Raw genomic sequence first — 21552 nt, 5'->3', positions numbered from 1 at the left:
ACAAACACAAACACACCCCACAGAGCCCCAGGACAACAGCACAATTAGACCCAACCAAATCATGAGAAAACAAAAAGATAATTACTTGACACATTGGAAAGAATTAACAAAAAAACAGAGCAAACTAGAATGCTATTTGGCCCTAAACAGAGAGTACACAGTGGCAGAATACCTGACCACTGTGACTGACCCAAACTTAAGGAAAGCTTTGACTATGTACAGACTCAGTGAGCATAGCCTTGCTATTGAGAAAGGCCGCCGTAGGCAGACATGGCTCTCAAGAGAAGACAGGCTATGTGCTCACTGCCCACAAAATGAGGTGGAAACTGAGCTGCACTTCCTAACCTCCTGCCCAATGTATGACCATATTAGAGAGACATATTTCCCTCAGATTACACAGATCCACAAAGAATTTGAAAACAAATCCAATTTTGATAAACTCCCATATCTACTGGGTGAAATTCCACAGTGTGCCATCACAGCAGCAAGATTTGTGACCTGTTGCCACAAGAAAAGGGCAACCAGTGAAGAACAAACACCATTGTAAATACAACCCATATTTATGCTTATTTATTTTAACTTGTGTGCTTTAACCATGTGTACATTGTTACAACACTGTATATATATAATATGACATTTGTAATGTCTTTCTTGTTTTGAAACTTCTGTATGTGTAATGTTTACTGTTAATTTGTATTGTTTATTTCACTTTTGTGTATTATCTACCTCACTTGCTTTGGCAATGTTAACACATGTTTCCCATGCCAATAAAGCCCCTTGAATTGAATTGAATTGAGAGACAGAGAGAGAGAGAGACAGAGAGACAGAGAGACAGAGAGAGAGAGAGAGAGAGAGAGAGAGAGAGAGAGAGAGAGAGAGAGAGAGAGAGACAGAGAGAGACAGAGAGAGACAGAGAGAGACAGAGAGAGACAGAGAGAGACAGAGAGAGACAGAGAGAGACAGAGACAGAGACAGAGACAGAGACAGAGAGAGAGAGAGAGAGAGAAGAGGGGGCAGAGAGAAGCAGAGACAGAGAGAGAGAAGCAGAGAGAAGCAGAGACAGAGAGAGAGAGAGAAGCAGAGACAGAGACAGAGAGAGACAGAGAGAGAGAGAGAGAAACTAAAAGAGAGAGATGACAGTTCTCTAGCAGAGTCCCTGAGAGGTGAGAGCGAGGAGTGGCGGAGGGGGAGGAGAGTGGCCTACAGGGTCGTGGGATGTGAGTCATAGTGTTTGCTGCTTCCCAGCAGTGTGAGGGGGAGTGTGAGTGAGGAAACTATTTTATGAAAATGCCTCCTCACCCGAAAAGAGATGGGTTTCCACTCACACACAACATTTGATGAATGGTGGCAACAGAGGACTCGTTTCCCAGACTGCAGAGCGGTATGGAGCAGTGGTTAGAGCCACCGCTTCTGACAAACAATTAGAACGTTAACAACCTCAGCTTCCCCGAGGAGAGAAAATGTAACTTATTTTGTAGCTTAGCTAGATCACTATCAGCAATAGACAACTCCATATCCTGTCCTCCAAAAAAACGAAACAGAAAATGGAAGAATCTAAACAAACTGTATCAACTAAATTTGATTTGGTTAGGGAGTGAAGCGGTGAAATATGACGATAGGCGGAGAAGCCTGCTCCTGCCAAGAAAGCCATCAGTGGCACATCTGCCTGCCTGGACTCGGCATTACATGATTTCATTACTTAGGACGGTTTAAAGTGCACCCCGTGATTAAGAGCTTTGTCAGGCTCCGCCGACCGAGCGGAGGATCTGACTCTCAATGAAGAGGACCAGAAACAGACGGATAGAGCACCCACACGGCAGCTTGTTTGTTTGCCACGCTGAGTGTATGTGCATCTCTCTGTGTGTGAGAGAGAGAGAGAAAAAGTCATTTGGGGGGGTTGGGTTTATGATTTGCGTGGTAGAGAAACATTATGATGATCATTTGTGTTGGTGCAATCATTATGAAGAGAAAGAAGATGTTCAGGATTCAGGACAGGTGGGTACTGCCCAGAATAGAATACAGCCAGAACAAGAACTAGCGCCGCAGTACGTGCAGAAAACAAACACACAGCCGTCTGTCCCCTTTCTCAGGACACACGTAGAACAGTAGTGCTGTCAAGGTCATTTGCTCTGTGCCAGCTAAGATGCAGTATGATGTGTTAGCAGTGTGTGCGCCTAGGAGAGAGGGAGCCGTTCTCAGCTCTGATTATTGGATTCTGAGCTGACTTCTAATATAACAGTTTTTTTTTTATGCGGCATCCACCCGGCTAATTTTACACCTCCTGAAGGGGACAATTAAAACTGCATGAATCTCACACACCCCCACCTGCTAGTCAGCCGTGTTACATAACACTGCAGTAGTCAGTAACCAGCCACCTAGTCCTGGGACAGTGCAGGATCATAGACGTAGAGAGGATTCTACCTCCAACCACACAGCACAAAGACATGGGTGACTTTAACACAAAGTCAGATTATCAACATCGTTTTTTTATTTATTTTTTATCTCAAGATTTAAATCAAACGGATACATTTCTTATAGTACACTGTCGTTTTTTTACATTTTATTTTTTACAACTGGCAGTAAACCACAGCAGTAGCAACGTTCTGCACCAACACAACAACCCTGCACAGAGCCATGATCGTCGAGACACTACACCTCATTACCCATTGTCTATTAAATCCCATTCAGACAATTTAGGATCCCAACGGGCTGAACCCAACGAGCTGTTCTCAACGGGCTCCTGGAACGAAATGGGTCACAGTGTGGGGGTTTCCTGCTTTTGTAGACACAGATGGTTCAAGGTTTGGAGAGAGATGACGATGGCTATACTGAAATAATACAAACCCTAAATGAATAGGTCTCTCTCTAGCCAAAGGGTCTGGGTTCACCCGGCACCGATTGTTTTGGGGAAACTGAAGAAAAGCCTCACAGGCCACGAAACAATGCTAAACACACTGGGGGATAAGCAGAGGGAGAAAAAAAGTTGATTGTAAAGAGCATGGTAATGTTTATGATATTAAAAGGTCCCGTGTGGCTCAGTTGGTAGAGCATGGAGCTTGCAACGCCAGGGTTGTGGGTTCATTCCCCACGGGGGGACCAGGATGAATATGTATGAACTTTCCAATTTGTAAGTCGCTCTGGATAAGAGCGTCTGCTAAATGACTTAAATGTAAATGTAAATGTAAATGTAAAAACAAGAGGCCAACATGGACCATGTACCACATAACGGTTCCCATCCCTTGTTTCAGTTCTACTTGGTCTGTTATAGTTAATCTATTTACAATCCACCACATTCATGGTCATTTTAACTTCTAGGAACAAAACATAAATATAGAGTGTCTTGTCAAACACTTTGCAGAATGCATTTCCTAGTAAGAAATTAGCTAAGCTCACATTAACAATGTGCATGCCCCACTCACCTGTGTCTTTTTCAGACATCTGTTTCCTGTGTTTGAAGGGTGCAAAATGCTCTTGTAACTTAAATATCGTTGGATTGATTGCTTTAATTTGACTCCTGCATCTCTTTCATACTGTTGCTTGTGCCTGTCGTTTTTTGACATTAACGTTACGACCGCAGAAATGTTTGTAATGACTTGTCAAACACACCCTGATAATGTCTGAAATGGGCTGAATGGAATACGTTGTCTTTCTGTTGCATCTATAAGAACACTCCATCTGGGATTTAACGCATCATTTAGACACTTACATCATCTAGACACTTACATCACAAGAAAGAGAAGAAAGATAAAGTTATTTTGATGGGTGTTCATTTTTGTGGACTTTAAAAAAGTTATAATTTAATACAGTTGAAATGTTTACAAATTAGATGCATTGAAATTACAGCAACATCTGAAAATGAACACTCGGATTATTGTGATATTATGTCTGATCTCACAAACAATGTAAAGTATGTTTAGATAGGTGTAATCTAGAGTCAAGCCTGTTGATTTTTAATCTGAGGGTATCCTGCTATTGACACACTTGTTGAATTATGCAACAGAACGTGACAACAACAGTAATTAATTAATGAGGCAGTCTAGACAGAGCAGGTGAGTACAGGTAGGCCTAGACAGAGCAGGTGAGTACAGGTAGGCCTAGACAGAGCAGGTGAGTACAGGTAGGCCTAGACAGAGCAGGTGAGTACAAGTAGACCTAGACAGAGCAGGTGAGTACAGGTAGACCTAGACAGAGCAGGTGAGTACAGGTAGGCCTAGACAGAGCAGGTGAGTACAGGTAGGCCTAGACAGAGCAGGTGAGTACAGGTAGACCTGGACAGAGCAGGTGAGTACAGGTATACCTAGACAGAGCAGGTGAGTACAGGTAGACCTAGACAGAGCAGGTGAGTACAGGTAGACCTAGACAGAGCAGGTGAGTACAGGTAGGCCTAGACAGAGCAGGTGAGTACAGGTAGACCTAGACAGAGCAGGTGAGTACAGGTAGGCCTAGACAGAGCAGGTGAGTACAGGTAGACCTAGACAGAGCAGGTGAGTACAGGTAGGCCTAGACAGAGCAGATGAGTACAGGTAGGCCTAGACAGAGCAGGTGAGTACAGGTAGACCTGGACAGAGCAGGTGAGTACAGGTAGGCCTAGACAGAGCAGGTGAGTACAGGTAGGCCTAGACAGAGCAGATGAGTACAGGTAGGCCTAGACAGAGCAGGTGAGTACAGGTAGACCTAGACAGAGCAGGTGAGTACAGGTAGGCCTAGACAGAGCAGGTGAGTACAGGTAGGCCTAGACAGAGCAGGTGAGTACAGGTAGACCTAGACAGAGCAGGTGAGTACAGGTAGACCTAGACAGAGCAGGTGAGTACAGGTAGACCTAGACAGAGCAGGTGAGTACAGGTAGGCCTAGACAGAGCAGGTGAGTACAGGTAGACCTAGACAGAGGAGGTGAGTACAGGTAGACCTAGACAGAGCAGGTGAGTACAGGTAGACCTAGACAGAGCAGGTGAGTACAGGTAGACCTGGACAGAGCAGGTGAGTACAGGTAGGCCTGGACAGAGCAGGTGAGTACAGGTAGACCTAGACAGAGGAGGTGAGTACAGGTAGACCTAGACAGAGGAGGTGAGTACAGGTAGACCTAGACAGAGGAGGTGAGTACAGGTAGACCTAGACAGAGCAGGTGAGTACAGGTAGGCCTAGACAGAGCAGGTGAGTACAGGTAGGCCTAGACAGAGCAGGTGAGTACAGGTATACCTAGACAGAGCAGGTGAGTACAGGTAGGCCTAGACAGAGCAGGTGAGTACAGGTAGGCCTAGACAGAGCAGGTGAGTACAGGTAGGCCTAGACAGAGCAGGTGAGTACAGGTAGACCTAGACAGAGGAGGTGAGTACAGGTAGACCTAGACAGAGCAGGTGAGTACAGGTAGACCTAGACAGAGGAGGTGAGTACAGGTAGACCTAGACAGAGGAGGTGAGTACAGGTAGACCTAGACAGAGCAGGTGAGTACAGGTAGACCTAGACAGAGCAGGTGAGTACAGGTAGACCTGGACAGAGCAGGTGAGTACAGGTAGGCCTAGACAGAGCAGGTGAGTACAGGTAGGCCTAGACAGAGCAGGTGAGTACAGGTAGACCTGGACAGAGCAGGTGAGTACAGGTAGACCTAGACAGAGCAGGTGAGTACAGGTAGACCTGGACAGAGCAGGTGAGTACAGGTAGACCTAGACAGAGCAGGTGAGTACAGGTAGGCCTAGACAGAGCAGGTGAGTACAGGTAGACCTAGACAGAGCAGGTGAGTACAGGTAGACCTAGACAGAGCAGGTGAGTACAGGTAGACCTAGACAGAGCAGGTGAGTACAGGTAGACCTGGACAGAGCAGGTGAGTACAGGTAGACCTAGACAGAGCAGGTGAGTACAGGTAGACCTGGACAGAGCAGGTGAGTACAGGTAGGCCTAGACAGAGCAGGTGAGTACAGGTAGGCCTAGACAGAGCAGGTGAGTACAGGTAGACCTAGACAGAGCAGGTGAGTACAGGTAGACCTAGACAGAGCAGGTGAGTACAGGTAGACCTAGACAGAGCAGGTGAGTACAGGTAGGCCTAGACAGAGCAGGTGAGTACAGGTAGACCTAGACAGAGCAGGTGAGTACAGGTAGACCTAGACAGAGCAGGTGAGTACAGGTAGGCCTAGACAGAGCAGGTGAGTACAGGTAGACCTAGACAGAGCAGGTGAGTACAGGTAGGCCTAGACAGAGCAGGTGAGTACAGGTAGACCTAGACAGAGCAGGTGAGTACAGGTAGACCTGGACAGAGCAGGTGAGTACAGGTAGACCTGGACAGAGCAGGTGAGTACAGGTAGGCCTAGACAGAGCAGGTGAGTACAGGTAGGCCTAGACAGAGCAGGTGAGTACAGGTAGACCTAGACAGAGCAGGTGAGTACAGGTAGACCTGGACAGAGCAGGTGAGTACAGGTAGACCTGGACAGAGCAGGTGAGTACAGGTAGGCCTAGACAGAGCAGGTGAGTACAGGTAGACCTAGACAGAGCAAGTTTTTCGTGGTTGCAGCCCTGTTCCATCCATTCATGTTAATTTATGCATATGCAAACTAACCCAGTGTATTTATGCAAAATTCTTTATTTTAACAAACTATTAAAACTGTACCTGTTACCATTAGAAAGTGTATCAGTGCATTCTAAGATTTTTTTGACGACATTTGACGATAAATTTAATACCTGAATTCCCACCAAAATCCCTGAACTCCATTAATTATTTGTCTCTGCCCATAAAATGTTATGCACTATAATTCAATCAATATCTGATGGATTAAAAAAATTGTTTGGAGTATCTTTATCCATTGTCCGACTGTTGCATTTATTAGAAATGTTTTTAAAACCTTTTAACAATTTTAATGACTATTGCTACTCACATTGCCAATCATTAAAGCTATTATGAAAGACAGTGTGTGTGTGTGTCTCAGCGCCATCTAATGTGTGAGATGTGACGTACCCAAGACACAGTGATTGATGGCTGGGGGCTGGCAGCAGGCTGTGAGCTGCGTTGGAGCAGTCTCTCAAAGCCTCTATTAGTTAGCGCACACGCACACACATGTTAAAGAAAGGAGAACCCCCCAGCTTAATATGAACTAAAGCAAGTGACAGGACTGATCTGAAGGTGATGAGATGAGTCTAGCCCAAACCCTCCCTCGCTTTGCCTGAGCTGCACAGAGAGAGAACAGCAGTTAGAGAAATGACACAATCTCTCCTTGCTGTCTAACTAACTGGGAGAGGGAAAGGCAAGCAGACAAAAGGCCCACTATCTAGTCTATCCATAGATAGATGCCATAGATACCATTACCTCATTTCATTTATCCACAGAGTACCCTAATGGAAAAGGATCTTAACCTTTTAGACACTGCATGCATTGACAGAGGGGGGCAGAGAGCTGGCAGTAATGGATGCCCTGAGGGGGCTGTATGTGGTGTGTGTGTGTGTGTGTGTGTGTGTGTGAGTGTGAGAGAGAGAGTGTGTGTGTGTAGAATAGCAGTATAGATTTCTGAGATCTATTGCCATTGCATACGGTTTATGTGGTCTGTGGCTACCATGACTTTGCTGAGATTGTACATTGGACATACGGTATGTATTGTTCAGCGAGATCATCTAAAAACATATTGGTCATCTAGGCTATACTACACTCACTGGTACAACGTCCAACCAGTGTTGTGGAAGCTACTCTGAAATCATAGTTTACCAAACACTTCACACTAGAAGAAGTTTCTTGTCATATCAAAAATGTGAAATATCATAGACTACACATTGCAAGATCACTCTGGGGTCAGGTGTTACTAGACGCAAGATCACTCTGGGTCAGGTGTTACTAGACGCAAGATCACTCTGGGTCAGGTGTTACTAGACGCAAGATCACTCTGGGTCAGGCGTTAGACGCAAGATCACTCTGGGTCAGGCGTTACTAGACGCAAGATCACTCTGGGTCAGGCGTTAGACGCAAGATCACTCTGGGTCAGGCGTTACTAGACGCAAGATCACTCTGGGGTCAGGCGTTACTAGACGCAAGATCACTCTGGGGTCAGGCGTTACTAGACGCAAGATCACTCTGGGGTCAGGCGTTACTAGACGCAAGATCACTCTGGGTCAGGCGTTAGACGCAAGATCACTCTGGGTCAGGCGTTACTAGACGCAAGATCACTCTGGGGTCAGGCGTTACTAGACGCAAGATCACTCTGGGTCAGGCGTTAGACGCAAGATCACTCTGGGGTCAGGCGTTACTAGACGCAAGATCACTCTGGGGTCAGGCGTTAGACGCAAGATCACTCTGGGTCAGGTGTTACTAGACGCAAGATCACTCTGGGTCAGGCGTTACTAGACGCAAGATCACTCTGGGTCAGGCGTTAGACGCAAGATCACTCTGGGTCAGGCGTTACTAGACGCAAGATCACTCTGGGGTCAGGCGTTACTAGACGCAAGATCACTCTGGGTCAGGCGTTACTCGACGCAAGATCACTCTGGGGTCAGGCGTTACTAGACGCAAGATCACTCTGGGGTCAGGCGTTACTAGACGCAAGATCACTCTGGGGTCAGGCGTTACTAGAAGCAAGATCACACTGGGGTCAGGCGTTACTAGAAGCAAGATCACTCTGGGGTCAGGCGTTACTAGACGCAAGATCACTCTGGGGTCAGGCGTTACTAGACGCAAGATCACTCTGGGTCAGGCGTTACTAGACGCAAGATCACTCTGGGGTCAGGCGTTACTAGAAGCAAGATCACTCTGGGTCAGGCGTTACTAGACGCAAGATCACTCTGGGGTCAGGCGTTAGACGCAAGATCACTCTGGGGTCAGGCGTTACTAGACGCAAAAGCACAAGCATTTCGCTACACTCGCATTAACATCTGCTAACCATGTGTATGTGACCAATACAATTTGATTTAATTTGATTAAAATGTGTAATTTAGCCTATTAATAAAAACAAGGCTCATCTGATCCTGAAAAAGAAGGGAAATGGTCTATTTCACCCATATTAAAAAAAATAAAAAATTGCTACAAAAGTAGTAAAGGGGGATACCTAGTCAGTTGTCCAACTGAATGTATTCAACTGAAATGTGTCTTCCGCATTTAACCCAACCCCTCTGAATCAGAGAGGTGCGGGGGGCTGTCTTAATCCACATCCACGTCTTCGGCACCCAGGGAACAGTGGGTTAACTGCCTTGCTCAGGGGCAGAACGACAGATTTTACCTTGTCAGCTCGGGGATTCAATCCATTAACCTTTCGGTTACTGGCCCAACGTTCTAACCACTAGGCTACCTGCCGTAGAGTGTAGTTCCAGTAGTTAGATACACCACCAGATGGCAAAAAAGTTATAACTAGTGGAAACACTACCTAGATTTGAATTTAGTTCAACTATGACCAAGCTACTGCAAAATGTAGTTTAATTACTAGTTGCACTACACGTAGTTCACTACTCCCCAACACTGTGTCCAACATCCAACAAATTATTTTTCCTAGAATTCAATGTCCAACTAACTATGTCCAACGAACCTAATTCCAGTGGTGGAAAAAGTACCCAATTGTCATACTTGAGTAAAAGTGAAGATACCTTAATAGAAAAAGACTCAAGTAAAAGTGAAAGTCACCCAGTAAAATTCTACTTAAGTAAAAGTCTAAAAGTATTTTGTGTTAAATATACTTAAGTATCAAAAGATTAATAATTTCAAATTCCTTATATTAAGCAAACCTGACGGCACCATTTTCTTGTTTTTTTATTTACGGATAGCCAGGGGTAAACACCAACACTCAAATATCATTAAAAATGAAGCATGTGTGTTCAGTGAGTCCGCCAGATCAGAGGTAGTAGGGATGACCAGGGATGTTCTCTTGATAAGTGTGAATTGGACCATTTTCCTGTCCTGCTGAGCATTCAAAATGTAACGAGTACTTTTGGGTGTCAGGGAAAATGTATGGAGTAAAAAGTACATACTTTTCTTTAGGAATGTAGTGAAGCAAAAGTAGTAAAAAATATAAATAGTAAAGTAAAGTACAGATACCCCAAAAAACGACTTAAGTAAAAATACTTTAAAAGTACTTTACACCACTGCCTAATTCTCTCCCAGAATTCGATCTGCATGGTATGCAGGAATGTTGGATGGGGATTGTGGAAAGAAAACTGGTGGAAACTATATTGACATAGAACCACAACAACATGGCCTTGCAATTCCACAAATTCCGGCCTCATTAGAAACGGCACCTGTCCCCCCACCCCCCCTCAGCTGAGAGTTTGGGGTTTGTCAGTGACCTCACCCCCAAAAATTCTTCTGCAGAGAAAAACAGGGGAGGGGGTGAAAAGAAATGTGCCAGCTCACACATTCCCACCATACCTAGCAAACCTCCCAGTCTCCATCTCTTTGTGGTGATTCTTCTTATTCAGCATAGGGAGGTAAACACGGATGGAAACATAGAAGCCTCCTTGCTGCCATTGCAAATAGTTGGCATTTCTGGACAACATGCCATAGGGCAGGGATACCAGGGATTAGCCAATGGCGTGGTGTTATAACCGATCATACGATATGCCTACTGTTCATTCAAGGGGCAGACGAAAAACCTGCGAAGTACTCATTTCACACTGGATGTGGAAAATATCACAGACACACAGCCTACATGACAGGCTGTCCTACAAATGTGCTGTTTTTTTGTTGTTGGGGTATATCAAATATTCTGCCTCAATTGAAGTATACACTAGTTTGCTTTTTGCATACTATGCAGCATGATGGTTGTATTAATAAATCACAAGTTCTGCTGCAGCCATTACGCAATAATAAAAACCTATAAATAGGCACGTTTGACTGTCCACGGAGTTCATGCTGGCAATCTAAAATGCCTGCTGTTTTATGGACTGCTCACACCGACACCATTTCATGGCACTGCGGAGGGAGAGTTCAGACGTAAACAGAGCAATTCCCTAGTGCTGGGTTCCATAGAGAGGTGCATGGACATATAGCAGATATCGAAGCACCCATTATAAATAGCTAGTCTGGATGCCTCTTAGGCAACAAACACCTGTCCAACAACACGACAGATGGCCCACCACTCTTTATGACATAGTACAAACTGTGAGACAGAGAACACTGATGAATTAAAACCCATTCTATCAGATAACAGAGATCCTGACTAATTCATTGATATGGACTGTATACTTCATATTAGGTCAAGACAAAAAACATTGGGCCGTTTTTCCGGATACGTTTGAAACACTCCATGCATGTCCTGAAAATGTACGTTTGAATGATTGTTGTATGTTTTCGTTTCAATCTTAACCCAAGGCACAAGGCAAAATTGGTTGTCATGACATCATCTCAACTCAGCTTTGCCTGCAGGAAAAACTGGGATTGGAAAAGGAAGAAAGTTGTATTGGATTTCGTCTGAACAACCCAGGATGCATCCCAAATGTCACCCTATTCCCTGTAGTGCACAATATTTTATTTGTTTTGCTCTTGTCAAATGTATTGCACTATAAAGGGAATAGAGTGACATTTAGGACACAGTCCTCGTCACCTGTTTTGGACTAAGAACCGCTTCCTCCCTGTGTTAACACTGAAAGCTGCAATTTGTGCCTCACCACCTGGATTCGGTCTTATGTAGCAACATTTGAAATTGTGTTTTTTACATTGGATAAAAGTAGAGATTCAGAGCTACAACATGGTATATCATACACTGCATTTGAGGAACAATGGGAAAGTAATTCTTCTTTGAAAGTTGATCAACTTGTAAACTCACTTTTGAGAAAATGGTCTTTGAATGTTTTGGTATCTAGTGAAGAGCTCTTCTTTGTCTACACCCATTCAGCATCGTTCACACCCTCTTAAACTTTACCCCCACCCACCTCGGTTTGCTCTCTCGGAGCGATGATTTGTTTACCTATAGATAACAAGAAAACAGCCTAACCAGCTCTGCTGCAACAATTTCCTTACGATTTTTTGCAAACGTTTACTGCCACCGGCCATATTCAAATGGGTGTTGTACACACGTCACGTTAGCTAACGAGCCAGCCAGCTAACGTTAGCTAGTTAATGAACAGTGCCACAGTGCTGGGAGCTAAACAATCAGGTTTAACTTTAGCTAGCTAACATTAGGCTCTACCTAGAAAAGCAAACGACTCTGGGATACAAATAACAACATCAGCTAGGGAGCCAGGCAGCTAACGTTAGCTAGCTAACAGTACACTTTAGCTTGAAATGAAACCACTGTCAAAATGTGAAACGTGTAATATCTGAAAATGTAGCTAGTCAACGCTAGACTATCAACATGTATGATGGACGCGTCTCCCTGTCAGGAATGCCATACCACGGTTGCCCTTTGAAGATATAATCCGGAGACAGGCGTTTTCTCCATCTCTTTAGCTATCATACTCTAATTCCACTGATCCTCCAGAAAGTGGAGAGCAGCAATTTTGCAGCTCCACTACACAATACATTTTTTTTAAAGCCGCGCTCGACAGGATAACCAACACAGACTGACGAGCTCAAATAGACAGACACCTTCTATATAGCAGACCAAGCTGAACTCATCTCTCGGCATGTCCAGCCCACTCATTATCTCAGCCAATCATGGCTAGTGAGAAGGTTGCTGACTTTTTCTGTGGCTTAACCAACAAGGTTCGTAATTTGACATTTTTTTAAATTCGTATTTACAGATGGCATACAAGTTTGTCATTAAGGCACATGAAAGTTCACATGTTCGAGAAGGCATTTCTGCCAAAAATCGCATTTTGATGCCAACATTTTTTTTTACCTTCAAATGGCTCTCCTGTGAAGTCATGACTTGCGACATACATATGTGACCCAATTCAGGAAACTAGGCATAACTTTCTGGGCGACCCAACCAAATTCACATAGAAATGTGTGTTATACTGTAGATCTGTCATTCTCATTGAAGGCACATCTAAGTGGTAGGTAGATCTGTTCTATGTGCACAATTTCTATGCTTCCCGTTCTTAAGTTTAGTTTTTGCGTCTTTTACTTTCGGTTTTGTACACCAGTTTCAAACAGCTGAAAACACAATCTTTTTTGCTTACGGATAATATATATGTCACAGTGGTTTAGATGGTACAATGATTCTCTACACTATACTTGCTTGTTATGTCACAAACTGAAATTAGGCAATTAGTATTTTAGCAACCAGGAAATTGCGGAGCCATTTCGGCATAGTGCATCTTTAAGTCACATAATCTTGATCCATCTAAACTAACACTCAGCATCCCAACATCCTGTCAAGCAAGCCTGGCTTCATGCAGATTAGAGCGCAAATCCATAACCTTAAGCCATTCTTTTATATAACAGGACAAGATTAAATTTAGGACGGACGTCATGTATACTGGTATTATTAATACACGTTGAGTGTACAAAACATTAGGAACACCTTTCTAATATTGTGTTGCACCCCATATAATCCTCAGAACAGCCTCAATTTGTCAGGGCATGGACTCTACAAGGAGTTAAAAGCATTCCACTGGGATGATGGGCCCATTTTGACTCCAATGATTCTCATAGTTGTGTCAAATTAGCTGGATGTCTTTTGGGTGGTGGACATTTATTGATACACACGGGAAACTGTTGAGCATGAAAAATCCAGCAGCGTTGCAGTTTGACACAAACCAGTGCGCCTGGCACCTACTACCATACCCGGTTCAAAGGCACTTAAATATTTTGTCTTGCCCATTCACCCTCTGAATGGCACACAGACAATCCATGTCTCAATTGTCAAGGCTTAAAAATCCTTCTTTAACCGGTCTCCTTCCCTTCATCTAGACTGATTGAAGTGGATTTAAGAAGTGACGTCAATAAGGGATCATAGCTTTCACCTGGTCAGTCTATCATGGAAACAGCAGTGTTCTTAATGTTTTGTACACTTGGTGTATGTATGTATGTAGATTATAAAGTAGCTTCAATTTATAGACTAATGTTAATACTTCTATTTCCATACATTGTCTGGTGCTGGTACAATGTTATTAGCTCAAGGGCTTATTCAGGTAGACTGTAATACTAGCTATATTCTCATGTACTGTGTAGTTCTCATATATTGTCTGGTTCAGATGTTGTGAGCTAGGCTTATTCATATAAACAAATGTCACATTGTGGTCATTAACCTTCTGTGAAGAAAATAATAAAACAATGAATGTGGTAAAAAAATATAAAAATAAAATTGTGAAAAGCCCTGAAACAGGGTTATTATTCTCCTGTCATTGTCCTGTTCCTACGTTTAGGAGCCATGAGTAGGTTCCTGTTGGGAAAAGCCGCAGCTCTGTTGAGTACCAGCCAAACATTCACAGGAGACTCAGACCACAAACACTTATCAACGGTATTACCAACATTACGAAGCAGTGGAACTGCCATTTTCCTTTTTAATTCTGTACCTTTTAGAAGCTAAAAAAACTAAATTCCCAACAATGTTAGAGTATTATTCCAACATCCCCAGACATCTTTGCTGAGGTAGTTCCCTGTGTTTAGGGACTACAAAGGGTGGGGGACTGTGGGAAAGGGGCAGAAACACAACCACACACACCTTTGCGTACTGAGGAAATCAACAGCCTGGGCATACATTTAAAAAATGTTGATTTGTTCCATAAACCTTGCGTGCGTCCTACCCTCCCTCTCCCCTTCTTCCTACCTCTTGTTATCACTATCCCCCTCTCTTCTTTCCCCCCTCCCTCACTCCCTTGCTCTGAGTGCTATAATGTCTCTGAAATGGCATGAAGGTCCTGACAGGAAAGGTCCTCTGGTCCAGACCAGACAGACAAGCTGACAGATTAGACCGACCAGACTGATATAACATACACAGCCTGACTCACCATAAATTACACTTAAAAATCCATGACACTGTTATGACACTCTTAGAAAAAAGGGTTCCAAAAAGGTTATTTGGCTGTCCCCACAGGATAACCCTTTTGGTTCCACGTAGAAACATTTGGGATCCATGTAGAACAAGGGTTCTTAAACTTTTTCAGCCTGGGACCTACAGTGGGGAGAACAAGTATTTGATACACTGACGATTTTGCAGGTTTTCCTACTTACAAAAAATCCAGAAAATCACATTGTATGATTTTTAAGTCATTAATTTGCATTTTATTGCATGACATAAGTATTTGTTCACCTACCAACCAGTAAGAATTCCGGCTCTCACAGACCTGTTAGTTTTTCTTTAAGAAGCCCTCCTGTTCTCCACTCATTACCTGTATTAACTGCACCTGTTTGAACTCGTTACCTGTATAAAAGACACCTGTCCACACACTCAATCAAACAGACTCCAACCTCTCCACAATGGCCAAGACCAGAGAGCTGTGTAAGGACATCAGGGATAAAATTGTAGACCTGCACAAGGCTGGGATGGGCTACAGGACAATAGGCAAGCAGCTTGGTGAGAAGGCAACAACTGTTGGCGCAATTATTAGAAAATGTAAGAAGTTCAAGATGACGGTCAATCACCCTCGGTCTGGGGCTCCATGCAAGATCTCACCTCGTGGGGCATCAATGATCATGAGGAAGGTGAGGGATCAGCCCAGAACTACACGGCAGGACCTGGTCAATGACCTGAAGAGAGCTGGGACCACAGTCTCAAAGAAAACCATTAGTAACACACTATGGATTAAAATCCTGCAGCGCACGCAAGGTCCCCCTGCTCAAGCCAGCGCATGTCCAGGCCCGTCAGAAGTTTGCCAATGACCATCTGGATGATCCAGAGGAGGAATGGGAGAAGGTCATGTGGTCTGATGAGACAAAAATAGAGCTTTTTGGTCTAAACTCCACTCGCCGTGTTTGGAGGAAGAAGAAGGATGAGTACAACCAAGAACACCATCCCAACCGTGAAGCATGGAGGTGGAAACATCATTCTTTGGGGATGCTTTTCTGCAAAGTGGACAGGACGACTGCACCGTATTGAGGGGATGATGGATGGGGCCATGTATCGCAAGATCTTGGCCAACAACCTCCTTCCCTCAGTAAGAGCATTGAAGATGGGTCGTGGCTGGGTCTTCCAGCATGACAACGACTCAAAACACATAGCCAGGGCAACTAAGGAGTGGCTCCATAACAAGCATCTCAAGGTCCTGGAGTGGCCTAGCCAGTCCTGAACCCAATAGAAAATCTTTGGAGGGAGCTGAAAGTCTGTATTGCCCAGCGACAGCCCCGAAACCTGAAGGATCTGGAGAAGGTCTGTATGGAGGAGTGGGCCAAAATCCCTGCTGCAGTGTGTGCAAACCTGGTCAAGAACTACAGGAAACGTATGATCTCTGTAATTGCAAACAAAGGTTTCTGTACCAAATATTAAGTTCTGCTTTTCTGATGTATCAAATACTTATGTCATGCAATAAAATGCTAATTAATTACTTAAAAATCATACAATGTGATTTTCTGGATTTTTGTTTTAGATTCCGTCTCTCACAGTTGAAGTGTACCTATGATCAAAATTACAGACCTCTACATGCTTTGTAAGTATGAAAACCTGCAAAATCGGCAGTGTTTCAAATACTTGTTCTCCCCACTGTAAATGAGAAGTTCTGTGTTTTCCTGGGAGCCAAGCTTATGAAAATATGCAACTATGCGTAAATATTGGTACATTTCATTGCCCTTATTGTACAAAAGGCTGGTTAGTATTTGTAGTTAATCATATCAGTAATGTTAGTTCAACATATCAGAGCTGTAGCTCCGCCCACTGGTGAAGTGGAGCATTCTGGGTGATCTCCAGCTCAGAGTAGAAGATCAGCTGGAGAGAAGTGAAGTGAGAGAAAGTTCCAGTCATCCTTGTGTTTTCCCACCAGCTAACTTTCATTGTTAGCCAAGGCCAGTGCACGTCCTTGTTAATAGTTGCCAGACCACTAAGTGCCTTAGCCCATCCATACTACATACACTGTTCTGTGTATCTTCAGCATTATTAAACACCTCAACTGGAATCCTACCTGTGTGTCATCTGTGCCCGTACCAGCACATGGGAGAGAACACAAAGTAGACCCTAACCTAAAGAATATACAGTCCACCAAGTCCTCACTTACATTTATGGCTAAAACAAATGAAATATAGGCTAAAACGAATAACAATTAAATATCCATATAAACAGCTATTCATGTTCATTTTTCCCCATTAAAAACACTCTTACATATCGGTTTAGGATGGAACTGTTGCTGTTAAAATACAATAAATACATTTCATTCTGAACTAGAATAAACTGATTGATCACATCACACAGATGTATAACAGAACACACACACAGAGTTTGATAGAACAACAGTACAGATGAAAAATTCAGGCCTACTGTACATCTTACTGTAGAAACTATTGTTAAAAACAAGTCGGTTGGAACTGTTGCTGTTAAAATACAGTAAATATTAGTTTATTCTGAACTGGAATAAACTGATTGATCAAATCACACAGGTTGAATATTTCAACAAGAATGTCTATTCTGGACTCTGTTTTTAACAGTGCAACACTGAGGTCATACTCAGCATTGAAACTGTTTCTGTACTTGTTTTTTAAGTATGTCAGAGTTGAGAACCCTGACTTGCATAGGTATGTGGTGACAAACTGGACCAGAACATCTACTGCTTTCTCAGACAGGCAGGAGACCACTTCCTGCTGTAGATGAACAACCCAGAACTGTGTGAGTGTGTTTGCCTCAAAAAGCATCTTGCTTCAATCAGTTTATTCCAGTTCAGAATAAAAAATGATTACTTGTATTTTAACAGAAACAGTTCCAACCTAGACTTTCTTTCAACAATAATTTATACAGTAAGATGCACAGCAGGCCTGATCATTGTTCATCTTCATCTGTATTTACTATTACACTATCAGTAGCTAGCTAGCTTGCTTTGGCTAACGTTAGCTATTAGCTGTGTACAAGGCCAGGGGATTGTTTGAAAGAGAAACTCACATCTACTACTATGAGATAGTACTCCCTTATTTCTGCTTATCATCACCTGTTATAAAATGACAATGCCTTGCTAGCTGACTTTTCCACTGTCGAAACATTGCTTCCTGAAGCATTCTGCCTTGTTCTGAAAGAACTCCCTGGGTTTACCGTCATGCTGGGGATTTTTGGTCAGGACCTGTCGTTATATTAATTTGTTAGTTTTGACAGACTCATTACTAAGCACTTCCCCGCACAAAACACATTGTGGGCGCTCCTCGTTACTTCTCAAAGTTTGTATGAAACCAAGAGAGAGAAACTCTTCGCTGTATTTGCGTTTCATGACGATTGAGCTCAGTCAGAACTGTGGCTAGCTTGAGTCCATTTGATGACAGTGGTGAGTGATCGCGAGTGGGAATGACAAGTCAGTGGCTGACAGCGCATCATCTGCTGCTGAACGACAGCGCTGCATCGTGTGGGTCGCAGAATGATCTTCAAGAAAACTGACAGGGAAAAAAGATCCTGTAAACTGCGAAGCACACTGCCAAACAGCTGTGTGAAACTGCTGCTGCTAAGAGAGCGCACTGAACAGTGAGACCAGTTACACTTAGCCAAATCTATTACAGTAATCAATTAAATAATTATAAATTTACTCACACGTTGCGACCCACTATTAACAAGTCTGCGACTCATACTTTAAGGCTGATGTAGAACCATCAGTGGGAAAAAAAAGGTGCTAAAGCGAGACCTCAATCAAACAGTGACATTATTAGAATGCTGAACAGCAATCAAAACTAACAGAGACTAAGGAATTGAGGTGTCTTAAATTGTATCAGTTCAATTGAATCTGACTCTCACCATCCTACAGTGATGTTTGTTGACATATGAATAAGTGTATTTGAATCGTCTAGTGGAATATCCCATTTCCCTTCACTACAGTGGGTTGTGTCAACATCACCTATAAGACCTGCCTGTTGATGGCTGAACCAGGTGAGGTGCAGATACACAGGAGTTACATCAGGAGGCCATCCTGACCTCCACATCAACAACAATACAACTCCTCTGTGTTTCTCAAAACGATGTGAGGAAACTGATGGTCAGAATGCAGGGGACACGGTAGTCGGGCACCTAGGTTATTCCCTGGGGGGGGGGGGGGGGCAATCTAGTTGGACTAGTGGCCTATGTCTGCATATTACTATGGAGAAGAGTAATGGAGTCTGCATCTTAAATGACACCCATAGGGGTCTGGTCAAAAGTAGTGTACTATATTAGGCACTACATAGGGAATAGGGTGCCATTTGGGATGCACCCTGATAATGTACAATGGAATTTATTGAATCTAAACAAGGGTAGGATATTGGGTTGTCATGTGGCCAACCCCCCCCCCCAAAAAACACATCAACCAGTGTGATATTGTCTGACTGCATACTCTACAAGAGAGAATGAAGGGACATTTTAACAGATCGTAATGATGGACGACAAGGCATCGTCTCACCCTATGATGAACACTACCAGACATTACTCAAGTCAAACACTAATTCACTTAGACAGGGGTGTTTCCCTGGACTGGACTCAGCTCCAGTACCATGGCTGACTTACGTAACCCAGAATAATATGTCACTTCTCCACACCATCATTGAAACGCAGTATGTCTGAGTGAGGAGGTAAAAGGTAGTGCCTTATATAGGAAATAGGGTGCCATTTGAGACGTAGCGTGAGAGCGGCTGCCAGGGAACACATACGGCTCCAGGATTGCTGGAGATGTGACTTTGTTAGAGTTGTAAACAAGGTTAGCGCCCAGTCAGAGCTCGGGCCAGAGAATGCTGAGCGCTCTCTCTCTCTCCCGCCTCACCCTTTATATCTCTCTTCATCTCTTCCTTCACACCCCTCCCGTGAGGTAGGTAGGTCGTCTTTCTGAGGCTACGGACAGGAAGGATTGTGGTGTTGCAGAGAGCTGTAATCCCCAAGCAGACGTAACAGCGAGCTTAGAGTAGAGGACAGAACAGCCAGCTAGTTACACCTTCAAAACACTGGCATCAGCCATGATGGAATACAGCTCAGAGGGGGCCTCTGCCTTCTCCCCACTTGCCTGATGTTCTTACACTTGATAATAACATGGTTTGATTTCCTTTACATTTACTTCATGCTTGCAATTGAAAATACTGAATTAAGTAGAACGCACGATACTTAAAAACACCACAACAACTAACACACCGACACGGTTAGGTCCCAAGAAGTAGGCTTGTTTCGTCAACTGAGTGGCGTCAATCACAGATTATTTATTTTATCTGTATAGACTCAATGACATTAATAATGTATCAGCTGGACGAATGGAAACACAGACACTCCCCCTCACTAGATCTGAAAAAGTATTTATCATTTGGAGATCTCTTTTATCTACAGCTGTAGCTCACTGTCATTAGTCAAGAAGATCACTGGTGTATCACTGCATCCCCCCACGTGGTTATTCTAATCCTCTGCTAAATCACACATCCAGTGTCTATACACTGCTGCCCAAACCGATGCCCCTTGGCCAGTCAAACATTATGATATACTGTTTACAGCACTGATAGCATCTAATCTGAAAGTCTAATCAGCTGTAAAAGGACCTCAGCTAGGGCTGTTGCGGTGACCATATTACCACCACACCAACAGTCATGAGTCATGGCTGCAGTAAAATGCCATGTGACCGGTGAGTCACTAATGTCCTTTTATGCCCTCTGGACATGCTTTGGTAGTATGGACATGCTTTGGTAGTACCTAACTTGCTAACGACCATCAGGTCCTGATGGCCTGGTACTCAGGGGTCTATTGTCCCTCTAACCACTCTGACAGAAAATGCAAATACAATCAAAAATCACATCAAAACAGAATAGTGCTTTAAAAAAAAAAAAATGTAAACACCTCACTCTGGTGATCAATTTGAAGACAGCAGGTTGTAAAACATGGTCGTTGTGGATGTTTTTTCAAAGCCTAACAACGAAACAGACAGCGCATTCTAAGGGGATGATTAATTCAAAACACCCATACTCATATTAGAGCTAATGAATACGTATAGGCTTATGAGCCCAAACCCGAAAAATACCCTAAATTAAAATTGATTGTGCCGTTACACAATACATAGACCGAAATAAGTGTTCTTATATGTATTTCTCAGCTGCTCATATTAAGCACAGCTCTGCTATATAACCGAAGTAGCCTACCAGGCATCATTGAAAAACGTACCGGCGGGAAAGCGCGCAGCCTCCATTCGCTATTCGAGTGAAAACAGATGACATGTCTTTTTCCCCTGCCCATGTTCCTGCCCATTTGATAATAGGCAATTCTAAATCGAAACACATTTTACATATTAGTAAAGACAAGATTAAATGGTGGATACTACGATGGGTGAAAATATGATGACTTGATGAGAGAACAGCTGTGCAGCCTGAGGCAAGGAACAGAGTGCGAGCTTTGCAACTTTCTCAAATCATTACAGCCTCTAGTCGCTTCATGCAGCCCATATATGTTTTGATTTCTAAGACATTCTAAGGTTTGTATCATTCACAACTAATGTTGCCAAATAACTCAATCTAGCATATAGGACATGTTTCAAATGAACACTTTTATGCTCAACATAACCACTTGATATTTGTCCTCGTTCCTCAATGGGAAAACTATCCTTTCTATTTTATTCAGCTAAGTACAATTATACTTAGCTATAATGAACAAGACT

At 43.4% G+C, this 21552-nt stretch overlaps 1 protein-coding gene across 2 annotated transcripts in view; it reads right to left on the bottom strand.

Moving 5' to 3' along the window:
- Positions 1-21552, bottom strand: part of LOC139559354 (solute carrier family 45 member 4-like) — a 93010-nt gene that overhangs the window by 38582 nt on the left and 32876 nt on the right. The gene's annotated exons all lie outside the window — the stretch shown is intronic.

This window comes from Salvelinus alpinus, chromosome 29 (assembly GCF_045679555.1).
Source record: "Salvelinus alpinus chromosome 29, SLU_Salpinus.1, whole genome shotgun sequence".
NCBI classification, from domain to species: domain Eukaryota; kingdom Metazoa; phylum Chordata; class Actinopteri; order Salmoniformes; family Salmonidae; genus Salvelinus; species Salvelinus alpinus.
This window is presented reverse-complemented; position numbering and strand designations above follow the sequence as displayed.